The 22016-nt window shown below is 35.8% G+C and overlaps 1 long non-coding RNA gene across 1 annotated transcript in view; it reads right to left on the bottom strand.

Moving 5' to 3' along the window:
- LOC147825862 (uncharacterized) overlaps positions 1 to 22016 on the bottom strand; it is a 269968-nt gene that overhangs the window by 76702 nt on the left and 171250 nt on the right. The window lies entirely within an intron of this gene.

The following is a 22016-nucleotide window of genomic DNA, read 5'->3' as shown; positions in this document are numbered from 1 at the left end:
AAATTACACAGAACAAAGTAAGCAAGCTTTATTTTTTAACAAAGCCAGAAAGAATATCATAAGAAAGAAACAGAGACTTTTAAAAACAAAACATAAAATTGCATATCCTACTTTCAGTGAAATAGTCTAAATGACAGAACCAAATCACTGTTGCTCTCACTGAAATAGCTTAGCAACATCTAAAGTGAAGGAGTCACATGATTGTTTTTGTATCACTTATCTCAGATTTGCCTTTTCAGGAACATTTCTGAAAGTAGGAATAATGCTAGTGATAGCTTCATCTCATGTTCTGGGAAAATAGAGCAGAAAATTACCCTCCCCTGGTGCATTAGATGTAGAACTGCCTAAATTATTCAAACAAACCACAGCACCTATGCTTCCACTGACTTTTGAATGATTCTCTTTGATATGAGATGCTTCTTTATATAGTGGGGACTCAGCTCTAATTTTCACTGCCCTTCATTTCTTGTAATTTTTTTACTCTAAAGTTCTGTTTGTATGTAATAGGACTGTCAAAGCCCCAGTTGATTTCTTGATTATCAGAAGGGAGAGACTTACATCATCTTCACTTTCAGTAGCTTTACCTAGACAAAGGAGTTAGTGCCATTCATTCATTCAAAAACATATATTGTTCCCTTTGTGTGCTAAATTATGTGTTAAATTCACACAATACAGAGAGAAAATTCAGTTCCTGCACTTCTGGGTGTCATTACCTAGTTGGTATGGACAAACAAGGAGATAATTAATATATAGATAACATGAAATAATTAAACACATATACACATTGAAATAGAGATAACAATAGATTATTATATAAGCACAGATAAAGAGCTTTTAACTCACATTGAAATAAAATCAGTCAAAACTTGGTAGAGCTCATATCTGAGCAACTGGGGCAATTTTTCCAGGATATTTGCCAACATCTGGAGGTGGGTTTGGTTGTCATAATTAGAGGCTTTCTACTGGGTAAAGGGAAGGAATGCTGCTAAACATCCTACAATTCACAAGGTAAGTTCACAAGAAAGAATTATACAGCCTAGAATGTAAGACAGTGCTGAAGTTGAAAAACTTTATTTTAAAATGTAAGAATGTTATTCAGATTTATTTAATCACCAAAAGGATTCATATATTTAAATAGTGAGAGCATATTCATTCACTGAACAAATAAATATGGAAAGCGTACTAAGTGTTGGGTGATGATATAAGTACAGAATATGAAATGTGAACAAAATAGGAAAAGTCTATGTCTTCGTAGAAGATACATCTTACTACAAGGAGACAAACCATAAACCAATAATAAACAAGTAAAATGTAATATTTCAAAAATGAAAGGTCTATGGAGCAAAATAAAACAGTGTAAAGAATACAAGCCATGTTAAACAACCAAGTTACTGGGTGTATGGTTATCAGAGGTGGTTAATTTAAATAGGGTAGTCAGAGAAGGTCTCTTTACTTCAGAGTGTCAGGGACTCAAAAGAATTGAAAGCCATGTAAACACGTGGGCAAAGAACATTTTACACCAATGGAACAATATGGCAAATAGCCCTGAGAGAGAAGAAGCCATTGTTACATTAAGGGAACAAAAACAGGCCCATTTGGCTGGAGTGAAAATGGATGACAGAGAGAGTAGAGGAGATGATACTGGGGTTAAAGGGGATCAAAAATATGATCAATGTGTATAATCAAAAATATAGTCAAAATTTAAATTTGTAAAATTTATAACAGTAAAAGAAACATTGCCATTAATCTCTCTCAAAATACTACCCTTCACTTTAAACACACTTATCCCATCATTCTTGCTACCTTCTGAAGGTGTCTAGTGGTCAAAGCTGGGTAAGATTTTATATATTTTCTTAAATGAGTCTTAAGGTCATGCAAAATTAGGATTTGTTTCTTTCTATTAAAATGGCATATTTTTTATTACTTTATTGATCTGCTCTTAATAAGATTTTAGAAACAGTTCTCTTTACCTTTGAATACTCTACCTAGGTAGTAAAGGCTCTGATTCCTATTAGAATAATTTCTTGCACTTTATGTTGACTTTATCATGTACTTGATTATTTAAAAAATGAGTCCTCTTACTTTCAAAAGAGCTAAGATTTTTTTATAATCATGTTATTTCCTATATTTATTTTTTTTACTTTATTATTCCATTAGTATGGATGTGATTATTGTTTCTGAATGACTCCTGGTAATATCTAATATTTTGTCTTCCAATCATCTATTACTAAATTATATCCATTACACCTAAACTGACTTTGGGATTTCCCAGAGTGCCTCTAGAAAGTAACAAATCTTTTATCATGTAATCATAGAGATACAAAAAATAATTGGGTTTTTCTAATGCATTGAATTGCAAAGTTATTAAATAAAAAGAGAATTATATGCTTTCCTACTTTATATTTGTATAGGTAAAATGTTAACACAAATATATCAGAAATTATACTAAACTCCTATAGATCTGTCAAGACCTTCACTGTCCCTATATCCTGGTTGATGCTCTCTATGCCTGATATCAAACTAGAGTATAGTTTTATCAGTCTTAATCAAGGTGTTTTAATGTTGCATGCCACAGAAACAGCTAAATACCTTTGCCAGTCCATTATTTTTGTAATTAGCCCTCATTTTATATTTAACCACAATAATTTAGTCAACCAAAGACATATTTTTGTTTTATTCTAATGCTTCCCTGCAAGTGTTTGCAGTGATCAACAGCATAGTCTTTTGTCTGCAGCAATAAGCATTCTACAGAGACCTGTGCCAAGTACTGTGCTAAGTAGTCTGAGACAAGTGTTCTGAGGCACTGTTGAAACAACTTTGAGACCATAGTACTGAACTGAGTCAGGATTTTCAGACTTCCAGAACTCTGACAAAGAACGTGATGGGTTGAGATTGCTAGCCCAATATGGAGCAGAGTAGGAATTAATTCCTTAAAACTAAATGAAATGATGAAAATGACTATATATTTTATTTTGTATATTATGGATGTTATCATCCTCTATATCCTTAGTAAAAGAAATTCTTTCTTTTAATCTATCTATAATTAATTAAAATTTGGCAGATTATGTAAACATTTTGTAAACATAAATTATGCATGTCTTTTTCCTCCCTGCTTAGTTTCTCCAGTTAAAAATTCCAAAATATTCTTATTTTCATGGCAATATAACTATTTGCATAGGTTCAATAAAAATCTTTCCTCCTTGTAACAGAACATAATTGGAAACACTGTCTATATAACCAAGCCTTTTCCTGGACTATCACATTTAACTAGAGCATGCATAGATCAGGTAAGATAGTTTTAAGGAACCGAGGTCAACTTTCTGGAATCGTGCTTATAAAGCTCTCTTGGGAAAACCAGGAAAAGTCACTCTTTGGCAGACCCAGAAAACTTACATGTTCTGAGGAACCTCAGAGAGAAAGGAATCCATCTAAATATATAGGTGAAATCTGTTGATGAATTTTTGGCTGTACTTTCCAGTCTCAAGGGAATTTTAAATCCAGTCTCAAATTCCTAATAAAAATTTATAGCATGGCAAACTTAACAGGCCCTTATGGTTAAACATCACAGCAGAAGGACATGACAGGGAAAAGCTGCTGAATTCATGGCATCCAGGAAGCAGAGGGCAGGAAAAGAGCCAGAGAGGAAGCAGCCAGGGACTAGACACAGTCCCCAAGATTATGACCTACTTCCTCCATGTAGATCCCACCTCCTCATAGCCCAATCAGCTATGAACTCATCAATGAACTAACCTATTGATGAGATTAGTGCCCTGACAATCCAATGGCCTCTCCTGGAGTCTTTTAATCCAGTCAAAGTGACAATGAAGACTAGTCATCACACCTACCAGATTTTAAGTTTTGCAATTTTTTTCAATACCTGGTTACAACTTTCCAAACTAACATTTTCAATTTTATCCCTACCTTCCTTACTTGGTGTTATTGAAAACTAAAACATACCTTCACAATTCCTTATTGGGAATCCAGGTTGTCTTTTAGATGGCTTTTTCTCCCAGGATCTGAAGAAACCCTGTGAGCTGAAGCCAGATGAATTGATATAAATTCTAAAAGACTCATCATGACAGCAGATCAAGTGTGGGCAACTTTTGTGCCTGGGACTGCTGCTGTGTGGGCCATGCAGAAAGATGTCTAGAACTCATATCTTCCATGCAGTGCTCCAAAATCCAAAACTATGTGGACAGGCTTACCAAAACCTCTCTTGTTAAAAACATTTAAACTGCAAAGTGAGAAATCTCTCAGACTGCAGCTAATATTCTTATTCCACCATCTAAAGAAGGCTTGAAACTTAGAATCTTCCTGACTGGCTGCACTGTACACTCAAAAATTGGTGATCTCTAACTATGAATCTTTCTTTTCCTTTTTATTTCCACAGGAATCCCCTCACTAACTGCCTGACTGATTACAGAAAATATCTTGCACTGCCAAGTCTAAGAAGATAGTTCAACTAGTCTTTCGATAATGGAAATATACTGGAATAAATGCATGGACTGTCTTTCCTAATTGATCCATAGCACCATTGCTTTCCCATCAACAAAGGAAGTACTGGCAAAACTTATCTTCATGTTTTCCTTGATTTGACTTAACTGTAGTCTGGCTTCTTGCTGCGTCTAGGTTCTAATCTCCTTTTATTATCCAAGAGCATTTTCCTTAGAAAATTATATTTTGTCTCTGTCTTTGGAGATGAAAATATCTTTAAATGTTTCTTCACCATTTAAAACCTGGGTATGTCTCTTAGGAAGACTTGGGGGCTATGTATTTCAAAATTAACCATCAAAGAAGAGAATAGCCCTATCTCCTAGTTTCTGCAGGAATATAGGAATGGACCTGTCAGGTGTCTTACTGCAAGATGTAAAACTACCTGCTGTCATGAAGATAGGAGAAAGTTGACTTTTCCTTTGGGTAAAGCCAATTAGCAAACCCAGATGAACTAAAATATACCTGCCTCAACTTTCTGTTCTGTAGTGTTGATTTATACATAGTTCTGGCTCATCCCCTCTTAAATTGCCTCACATAAAGTCTTTTTGTCTGTTTAACAGTACCTGGTGCAGTTTTTTTTCTTTGACAATGGCTACTCTATTACATTAGAACCTATTGCAATTACAAAGAAACTAATGGTTGGACAGATCAAATGGATAAGGTCAGTTCACTGCCATCTGATACATGTTGGCCAAATTACCCTCTCCAAACTTCACCCTACTCACCTTTTCAATCATGGATATTATCATGGGACTTTGGTGAACATTAAAAGCACTCCTATTTGTAAAATCTATCATACTGCCCAAGGAATCTGACAGTATAAATAACTGAAAGTGTTTCTTCTTTCTAAATGGAAGTGTGGCAAATGGCTGGCCAGCAGGATGAATTAGGAAAAAGAAGCATTCAAAAATGTCACATGGGATCTGCAGGTGTTCTTTTTAATTTTCTTTAATGAATGAATATCACGTGTAAATTCCCTGAAGAGGTCAAGCCTGCCCTCAGTCAAGACAGGCCCATGTGCAGGCTCAGTTTTGGCAGTCAGTAGGTAGACCATAATCTGGTACAGCTAAATAGACCTATGGAGTAGAACTGGGAAATGTAAGCAGAAGGAGTAGAAGAGCCAACAGCAAAAGGCAGGGATTTTACACATTTCATAGCATTTCCCAAAATTAGAAACTCCCTTAAGGCCTAGTTCCACTGCAGGCAGCTGGGCCTGCTGTCTCTCTCTATCCAAAGCAGCATCAGGAGTCAATCTCCCTGGAAGCTGTTCTCTCTGACCTCATTCCCTGGCAAGCCATGAATTGTTGTATGCTAATAACCTACAATCCTATTTTATAAAACATTTTCAATAAATGCAATCTTTGGGGGGAAGTATCATTTTCTAAAATTAACTTTCTCCCTTTATTAATACTTGTTCTCTCATATTGGGAAATGAGAACAGTAAGTGCCCTTTTCATTGGTTTCATTCATCTGCTAAGTATCTAGGGGCAGCACTTGAATCAATACATGCAATCTTTTAAAATTAAATTGCCCTCCTTTAGAGAGCCAGAGGAAACATCTTCAAATGATGAAATGCTTCATGTTTATCTCAGTTTCCTCCTTTGTTCAATTGTTTTGAAACAAATACACACTTTTGCCTAATTTAAATATCACCTGTGAATGTTTGTAATTATTCTCAGGCAGTGTAAGGAGGTGAGAAGAAAAAACAAGGTGTTCTCTGTTTCCAAAAATAGTATTGTGTTTCTGAAAGCTTTTCTTCTTTGTGATAAAGTGCCTCATCTTAAGCATGTAAGAGGCACAGACTGTTTAAATAACATCTGTGATGACACTGAATTAAGGGTATAATTTGCCTTTCTAAAGCTCAGATAGTTTTTTACCTGGATAAAGAGGGATACTCTCAATAAAAGGTAGAATGTGAAACTACTCATGTCCATCCCACCAAGATAGTTGCTTGATTTCCTCTACCCATGGAGAGTCAAACAGAATGCTGATCTCATTCTGGAACATTTTTTCATTGTTTAGATGAGGGGTGACTGTTAGTAGACAGCAACTTTGAGTACTGCTGTAGGGCAACCAACTATATTGATATGCCCAGAATGCTTCAGCATTAGCTTGAACATCCTCAGTCCCATGCAAACCAGGTCACCCTAGTATTGGATCCTCTAGTGTTGTTCTTTCTCCTTTTTCATCTTTATAGTGAACTGTAATAATTTACATGTTCATCTAATAGTTATCCAAATGTTTCACTAAATTATAGGGAACCATATGAGGTTAACTATATCAACTATATCTAGGCAGAGGAATTATGGGTACATATGAGTACACAATTTAGTGTTTTTATTAGAAGTCTACCTAAGCAAAGCAGTCATTTTAAAAGAACTTAACTTAAAGAATTGTTAACCATGAGAGGTTAAATACAGATGATGGCCAAACCACTTATAACAATTGCACTCTGACCCATAACTTCTGTAGCAATCAGCCATTTATGGTCAGGACTTGCTCAGTGATGACTGGTTTCTTTATTTCTGCCCTTGCTCCCAACTCAGGACCAATCAGAAAAAAAAAATGCATATGTTCTCCAACTGTGAAGAGTCCTATTTCTGCCTCACCTGCCTCCAGCTTCCTCATGCTAACAACCTCCAACAAAGGCATATCTGAAGCCTTCCTCATTTTCCACTATAAAACTTTCCCACTTACATGCCTAGCTTAGAGCCTCTGCCAAATGTGAGGTGGATGACTCCTTTGTAGTAGCAAGCTTTGAATCACTAACCTCCGTTTGCTCCCATATGGGTGGTCTTTACGTCCACAGTAGGCATTGGTTAACTGAAAATGTAGAAAGAAAGCAATGAAGGCATATTAAAAAATCATGTTTGTTAAACTCACCACCATTTGGATTAGAAAAGTCTTTACCTACTGGAAAAGTGTCAACCTCGTGGTGGTAGATTCAAGTTTCTAAATTCTAATTTTCAAAATTTTTTTTTTTTTTTTGGTATTGGTGATCCAACTCGGGACCTTGTGCTTGCAAGATAGGTGGCAGAACCACTGAGTTAAATCCCCATAATTTGCAAATTTTACCAGTGGCCACAAATATTGATGAGATAGTTTTACTTTGCTCATTTGTAAGATACTATCTGCCAAATGCTCATGTATAAAAATTATTGTCTGTCAGCTTTTTTTCAAAAGTAAAAATATTGGCTTTTTTCTACAAAGAAAGGGGCAAGTGCAGCCTGTAGTTCTGCCGCACAAGTGGCTTTTCTTCAGTGTGACCACCGTGCTTTGTGTGCAGTAGATACATACTTCCCATTTCATCAAATTACAGTGTGCAATCAAGGACTGAATTTTATTAAAATCAATTTTTATTAAAATATTAAGTAATTTAAATAAAATGTTACTTGTTAAGTAGGAACAAGAAAGAGGCTTTCTTAAAAGCATGATTGAGGTGAGGCTGTGGGGGGAAAAGGAGCCCTTCTGCATTGTTTGTAGTAATGTAAACTAGTACAACGACTGTGGAAATCAGTGTGGTAATTCCTCAAAACACTAAAAATAGAAACTTCATTCAACCCAGCTATTCCCCTTGTAGTTATCTTCCTGAAAGAGCTAAAGATGTCAATTACAGTGATGCATGCATACCCATGTTCATAGCAACACAACTCATAATAGCTATATCTTGGAAGTGGCCTCTATGTCAATCAACAGATAAATGGATTAAAAAATGTGGCATTTATACACAACAGAGTACTACTCTGCCATTAAGAACGATAAACTTGAATCATTTATAAGAAAATAATGGAATATCCATAATGGAAAACCATGTAAAATGAAATAAATCAAACACACAAGCTTAAATATTGCATGATTTCTCTTGTATGAGAAACCCAAAATATAAATAAAGAATAAAAGAAAAGATGAGTAATAGGAAATAGGGAGATGGATCTTTTGCAAAAGTGAAGGGGACCAAGAAATGGAGAAAGGGGTGAGGGTGGGAGGAGAGGGGAAGGAGATGAAAAGAGAACTAAGATGTGTTATGTACATGTTCCAATGCCCCCACAAGGTCTGTAATTTATATATTGCAAACATGCACCATTATAAATAAAAACAAAAAAAATGTGGTAGAGGTATTATCTGACAGACTAAACAGGTATAGAAGAAATCTGAATGTAAAGGTTAGAATAAATGGACAAAAAATGGAAAGGGGCATACTTTTCTTAGAGAAAGTAAGAAAAAAAGGAATATGTTTTGATGCAGACATTGCTGATATTATAACTACTGGGTGACTGTACCCCAGAACAAATAAAGTCGACTCTCTGGAGAATAGGATCTGGTATCAATGTTCTTTTAAGTTTTCTACAGTTTTTCTTTTAAGTTTTTTACACATAGACAAATTTCAGAAACAACATTTGTTTTAATTGTTCCTATATCAGAGCGTCTAGCACTGAACACAATCTAGTAGAAAAAGAGGAAAAATGTCAAAGATCAGAAGAGACTGATCCTCCAGAGGGATCCAGAATCCAGGAAACTACAAGGAAGCATTCTATTAAAGCCACAAGAGAACCCATATGATCATCTGTGTAAAATACTCAGTGCATTGCAATGAAAGATTATTATTGAAAATGAAGTAAAAGATTAGGACCATGCCCCACAGGTTTGTAGAATTTGAATTCTAAAGATAAAACTCTGTAAATAGAATCTATAAATGACAGTAATGGGGGACATCAAGTCTGAGCTTCATATTGATCTGATGGAAGAGGACTCCCTGGTGAGATTGCATGAATCAGACAAATAAAGGAAAAAAATATGTTGTGCTATACATCTTTGGCATACCTCAAAGTCACTGATTTTACATCTCTTACTTGGGAGACCCCATAAGATAAAATCTAGGAGATTATGAGAGAAAATATTTCTTGATAAGGTACTCTGTGGGAAGAGATGGAATTTATCTGGCTGGTAAAATTGGAGTGGTCAACTAGATATTCATAGCTTCCCTCTTGGAAATTGACTTCCCAAGAGGGATAGTCTGAGGTCCACTTTTCTCCACTTAGGCTTTGCAGGGGCTTCTCCTGGCCCCACCAATTAGCCAGCAGGGCAAGCTGTAACTCAGAGGGTCCATCTTCCCAATTTTGAGCCCACTTTTAGGAAATTCATTGTTGCCTTATACCTAAGCTGCATTGATCACCAACTCTGTTATACCAAAATTGCTTTTGAGGTCTTACTTTCTTGTCAATTTTGCCTCTCAGTTTAGAACTTGGTGGGGGCACCAGAGTATTAAATACTAACCTCAAGCAAATGCAGATATTCTCAAGTCTTCACCAGATTATAATTTCCTCACTGGTAGAGACCTTCACATGTATATGGGCAACAGCACCTAGTACATTGCCTTACACTTTACTGAGTACCCATAAATATCTAGAAAATGAGGAAAACATTGGCCTTCCCTCACCTCTTCACCTTGATTTAAGAATGAGAATCGCCACGCATTAGTAGCTAACAATCACCTGTCCCATATCTCACTAAGCTGGAGCTTTCTTAGATCAGCAACTGGTTTCTCTTCATATACCAGTAGCAGCTGGTGGTGGTTTATGTGCAGAGGGTAACACTTCCCCGAAAGGTCAAGGCCACAGCCCAAGGAAAAGAGCATAAGCAGCCATCAGGACTCAAGCCTTGGGGGTGAGCCTGACATCCAGCTCAGTTTATCCCAGTGAAACTAGGGGAGTTGGAAACAGAGTATGTGGCAGAATTCTGGGCTGAGTATAAAAATTTACACCCAAAATGTGTCCTCTGGATCATTTCTCATTCACATAATGAATTTGATACATTAAGTATCCCAAAGTGAGACATACCCCTTCAGTCCTCTTTTAGAACTGGTTTATATCTTACCTTTTTAATATCCAAACCCACCTCCCTACACCCAGCTCCCACAATAACACATGCAAAGTTAAGGCCATAGATTCTCTTTCTAGGATTTCAATGGCTTAAAGTTGTTTTGACTGACCAGGGGATGCAGGGATTATAGCAGTAATGGGAACAAAGAATTCATGGGTAGTACCTCAGAACCCTGCTCAACCTCATTTTTAAGAAGGATAGATGATAAGAGAGAAGTGGAAGGAAGGTGATTTTATATGTAAAAATTTTATATCCAAAGAATAATTAAATTCTGTCTGTTAAAGATAGTCCTCTAAATCATTTTTCTAGACACTGGACAAGAGCATTAAAAAGTTTTTAGTGTTTCAATCCTGGCTCCCCAGGCCTGATTTCAGAGAAAAGGTGTTCGATCTCTACCATTTTACTCTGCTTAGAATACCTTCACTATGGCTGGGCATAGTGGCTCACACCTATAATCCCAGCACTCAATAGGCTGAGACAGGAGGATCACCTCAGTTCAAGTCCAGCCTGGGCTACTTAGTGAGTTCCAGGCCAGCCCAAACTACATAGAAAGACTGTCTCAAAAAGAAAAAAAAGAATACCTTCCCTATGCAACATTCTTCCCTGAGTGCAATGAAAATATTATTTCAGGGGACATATGTCCAGATCATCTCTTTTTGTTATATATACTCTATTATCCTCCATCCTAAGTCTCAAGCACTTTCCCTTTTTTCACATGCATTGGATCAAACTGAATTTTAAAAGGCTTTTTTTAAAAAACTCATCCCATTTCTCACATATGCAAATGAGGTTCACCCTGGCTTCTTAGAATTCTAGCGTAACTCATGTTTCAGTCACTAAAGCCTTGTTACTCTGCTTTAGCCAGGGCTCAGAGTCACTGGCCTAGAACTGCCAATTCTTTTCATATTCAGCACACAGATTACTTCCATTTAATGACAAGTTTTATTCCTGAATTTTAATGGGAAGTATTCTAACTTTTAATTGCTTTGAAAAATGAGGGTTTTTTCCGAAGGACTCTGCACATATTTGGCACAATCATAAATATTTTAAAAAGAAAAATCTCATGCTGGAAACCATGAAAGACTCATCAGAGTAAATAGGAAAGAGCAGTTGCAATATTAAATTTGCATTATTTCACATCATATTAGGGCAATTAATATGTTAAACTCTAGCTGACATCAAAGACAAAGAATGTGTTAAACTTGTCTCTTAAAGTATTAATTGACTGAAATGATTTAAATATGAATTCTTTCTATTTTCTCATGTTACAGAAACACTTCCTGTGTGTCACAGTATTTTTCTTTGGTCACTGAATTTTGAAGGGTTTTTTCCTATTGATATTGAATAACAATTCTTCAAACGGATTTACTGCATTGTGATCAAATGCCATAAAGCTCTCTGCAGCTGAGCTCTAGCTTTACCAGTTCTCATATACAGCTCTGAGCCATAAAACAAGAAGTCAAGTGACAGAGAACTAAATGAGAACTAAAAGATGAACTGCAAATGAACATCTTGTCCTTGTCCTTCAGATGTTAGTACTATTTTTCTTTCACTTACATATTTATTTACATTGGAAAAATCTTATTAATAATACTAACAGATGTGGGGGCAATAGGACAAATATAAATAGAAACCTTGCGTTCTAATCTCTTCTTCCTACATACCTAGGTTGCATTAATTATCTTCGGGTATTTTTATTTCTATATGTGACAACCTAGCTTTACTCTCAAGAGTGTGGCTTCCACTGAAGGGAGAGTCTCTTTCCTGTTTATGTAAGCAGAGAGAATTTTAGGTTGAATAAGAACCCTTGTTCACCTGCAAGTTGCTCATTTTTTCATCTTTTTCCTTTTTCTTTGTATGGTGAAAACTTGAACACATCAAAAAGTACAGAACACTTGTAACAAATACTTGTAACTGTTTCCTAGGAGCATAAACATCATACTATTGTTGCTGATTTTTAAAAACAAATAAAACGTTGTAGATGCAGTTTCAGTTCCTACTGAGAGTGCACCATGTTTGATTTTTCTCCCTCCTTTTCCAGAACAGATTTCTTATAAAATGTTTGTGCATATTCTCTCCCAGTTTTTATATTTTTAACTATTTATATATACAAGAGCATATTATGTTATGAGTTTATCAAATTGACATGAATGGTATCAGGTTATATGTATTATATTATGACTTGTTTTCATTCTCCATATACTTTTGAATTCTGTTTTGCTATGTAGTGATCCTAATCATCCTTCATAGCTCAATAGTACTCCTTTGTATAAACATACCAAACCTGTCTTTTCACCCAAATGATAGTTATTGAACTTGTCTCCAATTGTTCACTCATGCTTAGTGGCAATTATGCTATATTAGACTTAATTCAAACTCTTTTAAAAGTCTTTCCTGACTTATCTGTGGTGGATTAACTAATGGTCAACTTGGAATGCCAAGCTGCACTGAGTCAGCATGGTTCTGGGAGTGGAAGACCCACCTGAGAATTGTTGTAAATGGCATAAGAGGAGAACTGGAGGGAAAGATAGTATGCTGTTGATTTTCCTAGAGAACTTTACTGTAGCTGGTTTTCCTGATATGAACTCAGCTGTTCTTATTGTCAGAAGAGCTTGGGTCCTCTCTGTCACTGGGGATGGCAGCTGTTTTCTTTGGGAGAGCTCTGGTCTTCACCTTGAGCTTTGCTTCCTGGCTCCAGTGCAGATCCTTCATCCTTCTGGCACAGATCCATTACTCTGCCAATGCAAACTGTAGCTTCCACCACTGGCCTTTGGGCCTTCCCAGTGCAGATGCTTGATACAAACTTGCTTGAGACATTGTCTTGGGCTCTAGGCTTCTGGCTAGACTTGTGGAGGACAATGCTTTGGGCTCTAGGCCTTTAGTTGGACTTGTGCAGGACATTGCTGTGGGATCCAGGCCTTCGGCTGGATTCTTCAGGTCTCTAACACATGGATGGTTTTCTTGCTCTCTCCTACATTTGACTTTTTGGGTGAATATTATAAAATAATCCTGTAAATTATGTGTTCTGTATTAAATCTATTCCCTTGCAAACCCTGACTACAACATTATCCCTATTAACAGCCTTTCTCGCCCCCCCCCCCGTGCTGGTTTACATAAGCACTGTGCCACTGAGCTACACCTCCAGCCCAGTATCTATGTCTTAGTTCCACCCTGCTTCTGAACTTTCAGATGTTATTGTTTTGTTGTTATTATTGTTACTTTTAAATGCAAAGTCATACTCATTTATTTCTTTATTTCCAATTCCTCCTTGGTTCTTTTTATGTAGACTTTTCTTTTTTCTATAACTCTCTGTTTTTGTTAGTTTTCTTGTTGCTCGGACAAAATACCTGACACTCAAAATTAAAAGAGGAAGGTTTATTTGGCTCATATTTTGTAGAGGTTTCAGTCCATAGTCAGCTGTCTCCAAGGCAGGGTAGCTTGGCAGAGGGACATCACTGAGGATAAACATTACATGGCAAAGCAGGGCAGGCAGAAGACAGCAAGCAAGTGACAAGTGACAACAGCAGCCCTCTTTCTGTCTTTTATAGATTGTCCAGGCTACCCACCCTTACAGCAGGTAACACTCACACCCTTAATCCTCACACCTGAAGCTATGAATCAATCCCAGCATCACATCCTTAATCCCAGCATCACACACCTTTGATCCAGCCACCTCTGAAAAGCCCCACCTATGACTGCATGAGGCTTTGGGGGGACATCTAGATACAAGCCATAACATGCTCTATTCACACTTTATAATTTCTGTCCTTTTCAGCTCTTATTATTCTTTAAACACACAGTTGTTCACAGTATCCTTAGGGAATTGATTCCAGGACCTCCATAGATCCCCAAATCTGTGAATACTCAAGACCTTAATATGAAATATCACCATCATTTGCATACAATCTATACATATCCTCACTGATACAGAGAGTTGATTGTAAAGTCTTTTGCAGACTGCTTATTACTAGAAATTCCTGATCTGTTTATAAATCCACTTGAAGCCGGTATGACTTTCTCAGAGTAACTTGTTCCCTCAAGAACTTGATACTCTTGAAAGAGGTCATGTTTAGCTAGAATTTTTTTGTCCTACATGGGAGATACCCCTGGAGGCTAATTTCAAATTTACTTCCCTCTCAGTCTTCAGCATTCTGAGCTTTTGATTATTGTTCCGGCCTGAGTTTTCAGTGCCTGGAAAGTTGTAGTTTCCCTTACTCGCCTTTGAGGTTAATTCTACCTTAATGTTTCCTGTTTTGTATCCTATCCATTATTTCCATGTTTGGAACATTAGTGGGGCATCCCACTTTCTAATGAATTCTACCAAATCTTTCTGCGGAGCTCCCCGAGTCCCACAACCAACCCTGTGCCCACAAAACATTCCTTTGATTGTAAAGTAAAAGGAAGAGACTTTTCATTGTAGCAAATGCAATGTTTTAAAATTTTACTTGTCCATTAAATCTCTGCTTGTATATCATTTTCCTACTTTAGGCAATTTATTTTCCTCTGAAATGTAAAATCCTTTTCCCCATTTCATTCCTTTGATAAGACATATTAAAAGCTAAAAATAAGGCTTCTAGGAAGTGTGTAAGATTTTATTCATAAATTTAACTTACATGAACATTTTATTTGAAAGCAGCTATAAAAGTATTGCTTTCTGGCCTTATTTCATCTATATCTTATCTATTGTGTTGTCCATTTCCTACAATTGTGTTCTTTTGTGAAATCCAAAATACTCTTTGAAATACTTTTCAGAAATATGTCTTGTAAGAATTTTTCAGTGAAAATATTGAAGTGAAAAATGGAAGAGATCATCCTTGAGATATTCTGCTTGAGAGCTATAAAAGACAGATATATACTCCACAACAGGACCTTAATAGGAAAAAGTACATTACCACTGACATAGATATGTATTATTTCTTGTTAATTCCGTTAAAATTGGGAGAAAGAAAAATACACTATGGGAGGAGGTTCCAAACATTAAATAACATTCAAGAAATGATCTCATTGTGTTTCAAGAATTGGTAATATTATCTAATAACAGTCCTGACTTAGCTAATAATAGTCCAAATTTCAAAAGATACAAGATTTTAAAATTTTAATCTATTTTAAATTAAATTAATTTATAAGCTTTCAGGATATATTGATATCTGTTATCTTTTTTTCTGAAGCTAAAGAAAAATTTAATTTCCTTTGGACCTTCCTAGAAAAATTAACAACATTGGGAAACAAGACTCATCTAGAAATACCAACATACATTGAGGACTTGCAATTTGACAGAAAATTTCACACAATGCTAATTAATTCTATTTGATTTTCTGCCCAGTCTATTGAGGTAATAAGACCACTGCCTTTGTAGATAAGAAGGCACTGAAGCTCAGAAAATAAGGCAATGTTCACAAGGTGACAACAAATACTTTCTGTGGAAGAGGGGCATTGAAAGATGTCCTTTCCCAATTCCAAAATTTCAACATGCACAAGAGACAGACCTCACCAATAATGGATGAGGCTATCTTTTATATTTCTTTTTTTTAAATTTTCAAATAATTTTAAAGTTATAAGAAGTTACAATGCTAGTATAGAAAGGTCTTTTAAACCTCACCCAGTTTGCCCCTATGATTATAACTTACATAACTATAGAATACCAGGAATTGACATGTTGTGTGTGTGTGGTTCTGTGCTTTTTATCATGTGTAGATTCATGTAATTATCACCACAACCAAGAACAAAACCAGTCCATCACAACAAAGTTCTGGCTGGTTCTACTGATTTACCATCACACTCATGCCCTGCTCTCACTGCCCTTAATTTCTGCCAGCCACTCATCTGGTCCCATTTCTATAATATTTCATTTGGGAAATGTTATATAAATAAAATCATTCAGTTTGAGATCTTTAGAGAATGGCTTTTTTTTCCACTCAACATAACGTCTTTGAGATGCCTCAGAGTTACTGTGTGTATCAGATTTCATTCCTTCTTATTGTTTAACTGCTCAGCCATTGAGAATACATATATGCGCTATTTTCAGTTTGGGGTTATTTCAAATAAAGCTTCTGTGAAGCTTCATGTACAGGTATTTGTATGGTCGTAAATTTTCATGTCTCTAAGTTAAAGAGTAGCCTAATTGCTGAGTCACAGTAATTTTAAGTTTCAGTTTCTAGGAAACTGCCAAACTATCTTCCAGAATAACTCTATCATTGTATTTTCTAACAACAATGTATAAGTTTCTCCACATCCTTGCTGCTGTATGGTGTTGTCAAGAATTTTTTAGCTGTTCTAATAGGTGGATACTGTTACCTCGTCACGGTTTTTGCATTTTTAATGGCTTATCATTATTGAATATCTTTTCACGTGTTTATTTGCCATTCATGTAGCTTTTGATAAAACGTTTCTTCATGCATTTTATCCACTGGCTAATTAGATCACTGGGGATTTTTAACTGTTGAGTTTGAGAGTTCTTTATATATCTGGATGAGTCCTTTAACAGAAATGTGACTTGGAAATATTTTCTCCCCATCTGTAGTTTCTCTTTTAATCTTTCTAACAGTTTTTCACAAAGAAAAATTTTAAATTTTTATAAAGTACTATTTATTGATATATATTTTATTCATGTTTATTTTATAGATCTTGATTTGGGATCCAGGAAGTTTTAGCTATATCCAGCAGGGAGGATAGGGAAAGGTGTATCTTCTCCATCTTGTCCAGAACTAGAAGTCCTCCTGAAGTTTGTTTTTTTTAACTGGACTTTTTAAAATTATGTTTACTTGCACATTTTCAAATAAACCCCTGTAAAATACTTGTGGGGATATGTTTTACAATTTAATTTCTATATTTACAGAGTAAGGCATGAGCACTGCTTTCAGAGTAAAATAGTTTTCAAAACTTGTAAGAAAAAATGTGTTCTCTTGTTCAGTAGTACATTATTGAGATTTTATGATTATTGTTCACTATTATGTAAAGTAATATTCTTTAACTATGACTACTCTCTTATACAACATTTGATTTTATCTACAATCAATAACCTTTCTCATCGCCTTCACTCATGTGTCTTTTTAATGTATATTGTGTTTAATACACGCCCAGAAAGGTTGAATAACCATTTATATTTTACCTGGGAGTCATCCAGCCTACATTGCTACCCTTCTAGTCTAATAGGGACAGATGTCCTAGTCCTGCTTCATAGTTGTCACACAGGGACTTTGATTTTCTGCTCACCTGTCTTGGACACCAATTTTTTGGATCCAGAGTTTTCATTTACATTGGCATTTTCTTTCTCTATAGTTTTGGTTAGAATATTCAGTATCTTCTTGAAACATTGCTTTTCTAAAACCCTTTTTATTCTTTTCTCATTCTTGATTAATAGTTTAGCAGGTCATAAAATTCATTTTTGTTAAATATGGAAGATTCATTGTCATGTAGCTTCCTGCCCTGCTGGTGAGAAGGCCAGTGTGTTTCCAGTTACCCCATACTGTGTGCATGTGCTCCTTTGTCTTGACACTTCTATGCATTTTCTTTTAATCCTTGGTAATCTGAAATATCATGTTCATATCCTTTGCTGTGAATGTGTCCATTTTCTGATCATGACACTCATAGGCCTTTTCAATTATAGAGCATAGCCTTTCAACTATAAGCAATACAACTGACAACTTTTTAAATAATTTATTTTTCATATTGTTTTAACTTTCTGGAAGTCATGTTTTGGTTGTTAGTTTTCTTGGACTCAGTTATCACAATTTCTAATCTCCAATCACATAATTTTGTCTTTTAGGTTTTCTTTCTTAATATTCCCCAAAAGTCATTTTCCAAACCCTTTATTGAAATTTTACATTTGGGGAAATCATTTTCAAATTTCAAAAGCTTTACATCAATAGATTGTTCATTTCTTTTTTTTTTTCTTAAACAGATTGTTCATTTCTTTTATTTTCTTTTCTTTTATTTTATTTTTTTTTATTTATTTTTTTTTTTTGGTACTGGGGATCAAACTTGGGACCTTGCTCTTGCAAAGCAGGAGGTGGAACCACTGAGCTAAATCCCCAGCCCTAATAGATTGTTACTGTTGTTTAAAATGAGAAGCATATTCTGTAGTTCAGTTCTCTTACTTTCTGATTTTGGTTCATTTTAAGTCTTGGTCATCCAGTTGAAAGATGTTTTTCAGGTACCTGGTATTTTTAGGTACCTGGTAATTTGTGTTTGCATTTGAGAGTAAGGCCTTACCAGTAAGTCTATGAAAAAAAATATTCAGTGTCTTTAGCCACTGGGGAAATGCAAATCAAAACCACACTGAGAGTCCATCACACCGTAGTCCAAAAGACTTTCATCAAGAAATAAAAAATAATAAATACTGACAAGGAGGTAGGGAAAGGTGAATACTTCTACACTCTTGATCGAAATATATATTAGTACAATCACTATAGAAATCAATATAGAGGTTTGTCAAAAAGCTAAAAATAAAGCAACCATTTGATCAAGCTAAACCACTTCTCAGTATATTTCTGAAAGAATTAAAGCATTATAATAATACTTATATACTTCTGCTTTTGCTATAAAATTCACAATAACTAAGCTATAGAATCAACATAGGTGCCTATCAACAGACAAAATGGATAAAGAAAATGTTGTATATATGCACAATGGAATATTATTCAGCCATTAAGATGAAGAAAATTCTGTCACTGAAGAAAAATAGATGGAACTGGAGATCATATTAGTCAAAATAAGATAGATTCAGAAAGTCAAATATCATGTTTTATATGTGGGATTGAAAACAAAAATTTAAAAAAATAAAAATCATGCCGACAAAATAGAGAGGAGACTATTAGAAAAAAAGGAAGGGGATCTGGAAAAGGTAAGGAAAGGGAAAGGTAGTTTTATGGCTTATATCTAAATGTCCCCCCAAAAGCCTCATATACCCTTAAGTGAGGCTTTTGGGAGGTGACTGTATCATGGGTGCATGATACTGGATTAGTCCACTGATGGGTTTACAACTGGGTGTGATGTTGAAAGGTAAAGCCTCATGGGAAGAGGTGGATCACTGGAGGTGTGGCCTGGAGATTTATACTCCCTACTCCCTTGATACCTTGCTGCTTCCTGCCTGCCATGGACTATTTCTCCTCTACCATGCCCCTCTGTCATGCCTTCTTGCCTTGGAATCTACCAACTATGGACTAAAACCTCTACCAACTATGAGCCAAAATAAACCTTTCCTTCTTTATCTTGTGGATGTCAGGTATTTTGTCCTAGCAACAAGAAAGTAAATAAGACATGGACATAAATAGGGGTAAAAATAATCAATTTATGTTAGATATAAGCATAAATATTCCAAAAATGAAACCCACTCTTCTGTATAACAAGTATACACTAAATAAAATATTTTAAATAAAAAATAATATATAAAAATTCACATAAACTAAAAGAGAATCAAAAGCCTGGACTTTTTGGAATATAGTGTAAGATAAAATTTTGTCTGCATAATTGTTAAATTTTAAAAAAATAGATTAAAAAAAGTAAAGCTCTAAATGTCTGTACACTTTATGTGTATAGTACATTGGTGGTTGATTAAAAAATAGTTAAGGGCTAATCTCTTTTTTCTTTAGTGATCACAAATGTTAGTTTCTAGGAGTGTTTTCTCTGGCACTTGCCTTCTTTTTTCTGCCTGATCCTAAGGACTGGGCTGTGAGGATTTGTCTCTCTCTCTCTCTTCTACTCCCTCATTTTATCCTTCTTTCATTCTACTCTAATTCCATATGGTGGTTTTTATCTCATCACTGGCCTTTTCCCCACCTCCCTACCACTCTTGGCCTTCTGCCTTGGCCCCCGTATTCCCACTCTTATTCTTCCTACTTCTGCTAGTGAAAAGCATAATTTATCTCATCAGATTTCACTGCTTATTGTTTTAGGCTTCATCTTTATGAACACATTTCATTGAGACTACTGGAAAGTCCTTTTTTTCATCTTCTCTGAAGATTTCTGTCAAAGAACTGTTTCCAGACAAGTTGAGAAAAAAAATTAGTATATATGCTAACACATTCTCTGAACAAGATGATCTCTTTCTCATAACAAAGGATGTTTATTCTTCCTAAATATGTTTGTTCTTCTAACAGCCAAGTGCTACCTCTATCCGTGCTATTTAAGTTATATATTTCGGAAATCCCAGGAGGCTTACAGAAAGGAAAGGGTTGGCTTTGGGTTTTATTGTGTGCCTGCTTGGGCTTCTCAAAGGTGGCCAGGACCTTGGAGGCAGGTTGACAGGTTGACACACCTCCCCCATTCCAGCTTCTTTACTCCTGCTCCAATATTCTACACTATTTGTAAACTATTTTAATTTTTCCAAAGAAAAAAAACATAAAACATACTTTAGAGACTTGCAAAAGTAAAATTCAGGAGAGTCAACAACCCAGGACCAGACCTTCCTTTCGTGCCTCACTTCCTTGAACTCCATACAGCTGTAGACTTAAGAGGATTGCAGGGGATTCATACATTGGGAAATCCTTTCCTTAGTTTCCAAGAAGAGTAAGAGACAAGTAGCTTCATTTTCCACACAGTTGGAAACTGGAAATTGGGGCTGGATTGTTGCTAATTTACAGCTATGGGGAGAAAACCTATGACCCTAAATTTATTGGAGGATAATAGTGCCCTTGAAAGCCTCTTTCTCTCCTGATGGAGGGTGGAGACTCCTGCCCTGCTTTCCACCTCTCCACTCAGGATTACTGAAATTCTTAACACTTCAGTTGGTTCCCATTCTCTATGTTCACATTCACCTTGAGGATCTGGAAGTGGAAAACTAACAGATGTGCAGACTGTGGACAGAGGAGTGAGCCAGGAGCTGCTGTGGGTCCTCTTTACTTTCCTATCCCTACAGAAATTTTTTCTTGCCCAATAGACCTATTGAAGGTGAGGCACTTCCTCTCACAGTCCTGGAGAGTCTCAGATAGTTAGTGGATAGTACAGTTGTGTGACTATGTGTGACGTGACCTTCCATAAATGCCTGTAGGCTCTTCTGGGCTTGGGCTGGAATGAGGGCAGTGAAGCATGATCTTTTGCCCTTTTGCTCTATCAAGAGACCACAGAGAAGGGAGAACAGTGGTGGTCTTTGGACAATGAACATCAAGAGTAATAAGGCAAACATTTCTTAGAACTTTACAGTTTATTTGTACACAAAGAGAGAAAATCGGGCTAATAGCAAGGACCTTTTCAGTTATGTCATACCATAGCCATAAGAGATTACTGATTTGGCCCCTTTTTTCTGATTTCATATAATATTTAACAAATGCTTGAGAAACTACAATAATGATTATTTATATTTTCACAGATTTGCAATAATTAGCACAAGCACCAAGCTAGAAGACAAATTTCCAGTGGTCTCAGAGAGGATGATTAGGAGCAATATTCTTATGTTATCTATACAAGGCTTTGAAGTCAGAAGTATAGAAATCCAGATTCATTCTATAAATAATCCTGAAATCTTACATGCAGGCATTATGATCGTTTTTTTTCCTCTGGGGTTTTAGCCATTTTATGTAAATTGAAGCATGGAAGTAAGTTTTTTGGCATGGCAATTTATAAATTAAATGTGGTTAAAAACAACTGAGTGATTAAGCTTCATTCATGCAGATATAATGATGAAGTCAGTAAATAACATGCAATTT

Source organism: Heterocephalus glaber, unplaced genomic scaffold (assembly GCF_053883595.1).
Source record: "Heterocephalus glaber isolate CG9 unplaced genomic scaffold, H.glaber_assembly_v1.0 deba00001481, whole genome shotgun sequence".
Taxonomy (NCBI): domain Eukaryota; kingdom Metazoa; phylum Chordata; class Mammalia; order Rodentia; family Bathyergidae; genus Heterocephalus; species Heterocephalus glaber.
The sequence above is the reverse complement of the archived record's forward strand: the minus strand, read 5'-3'. Positions and strand labels throughout refer to the sequence as shown.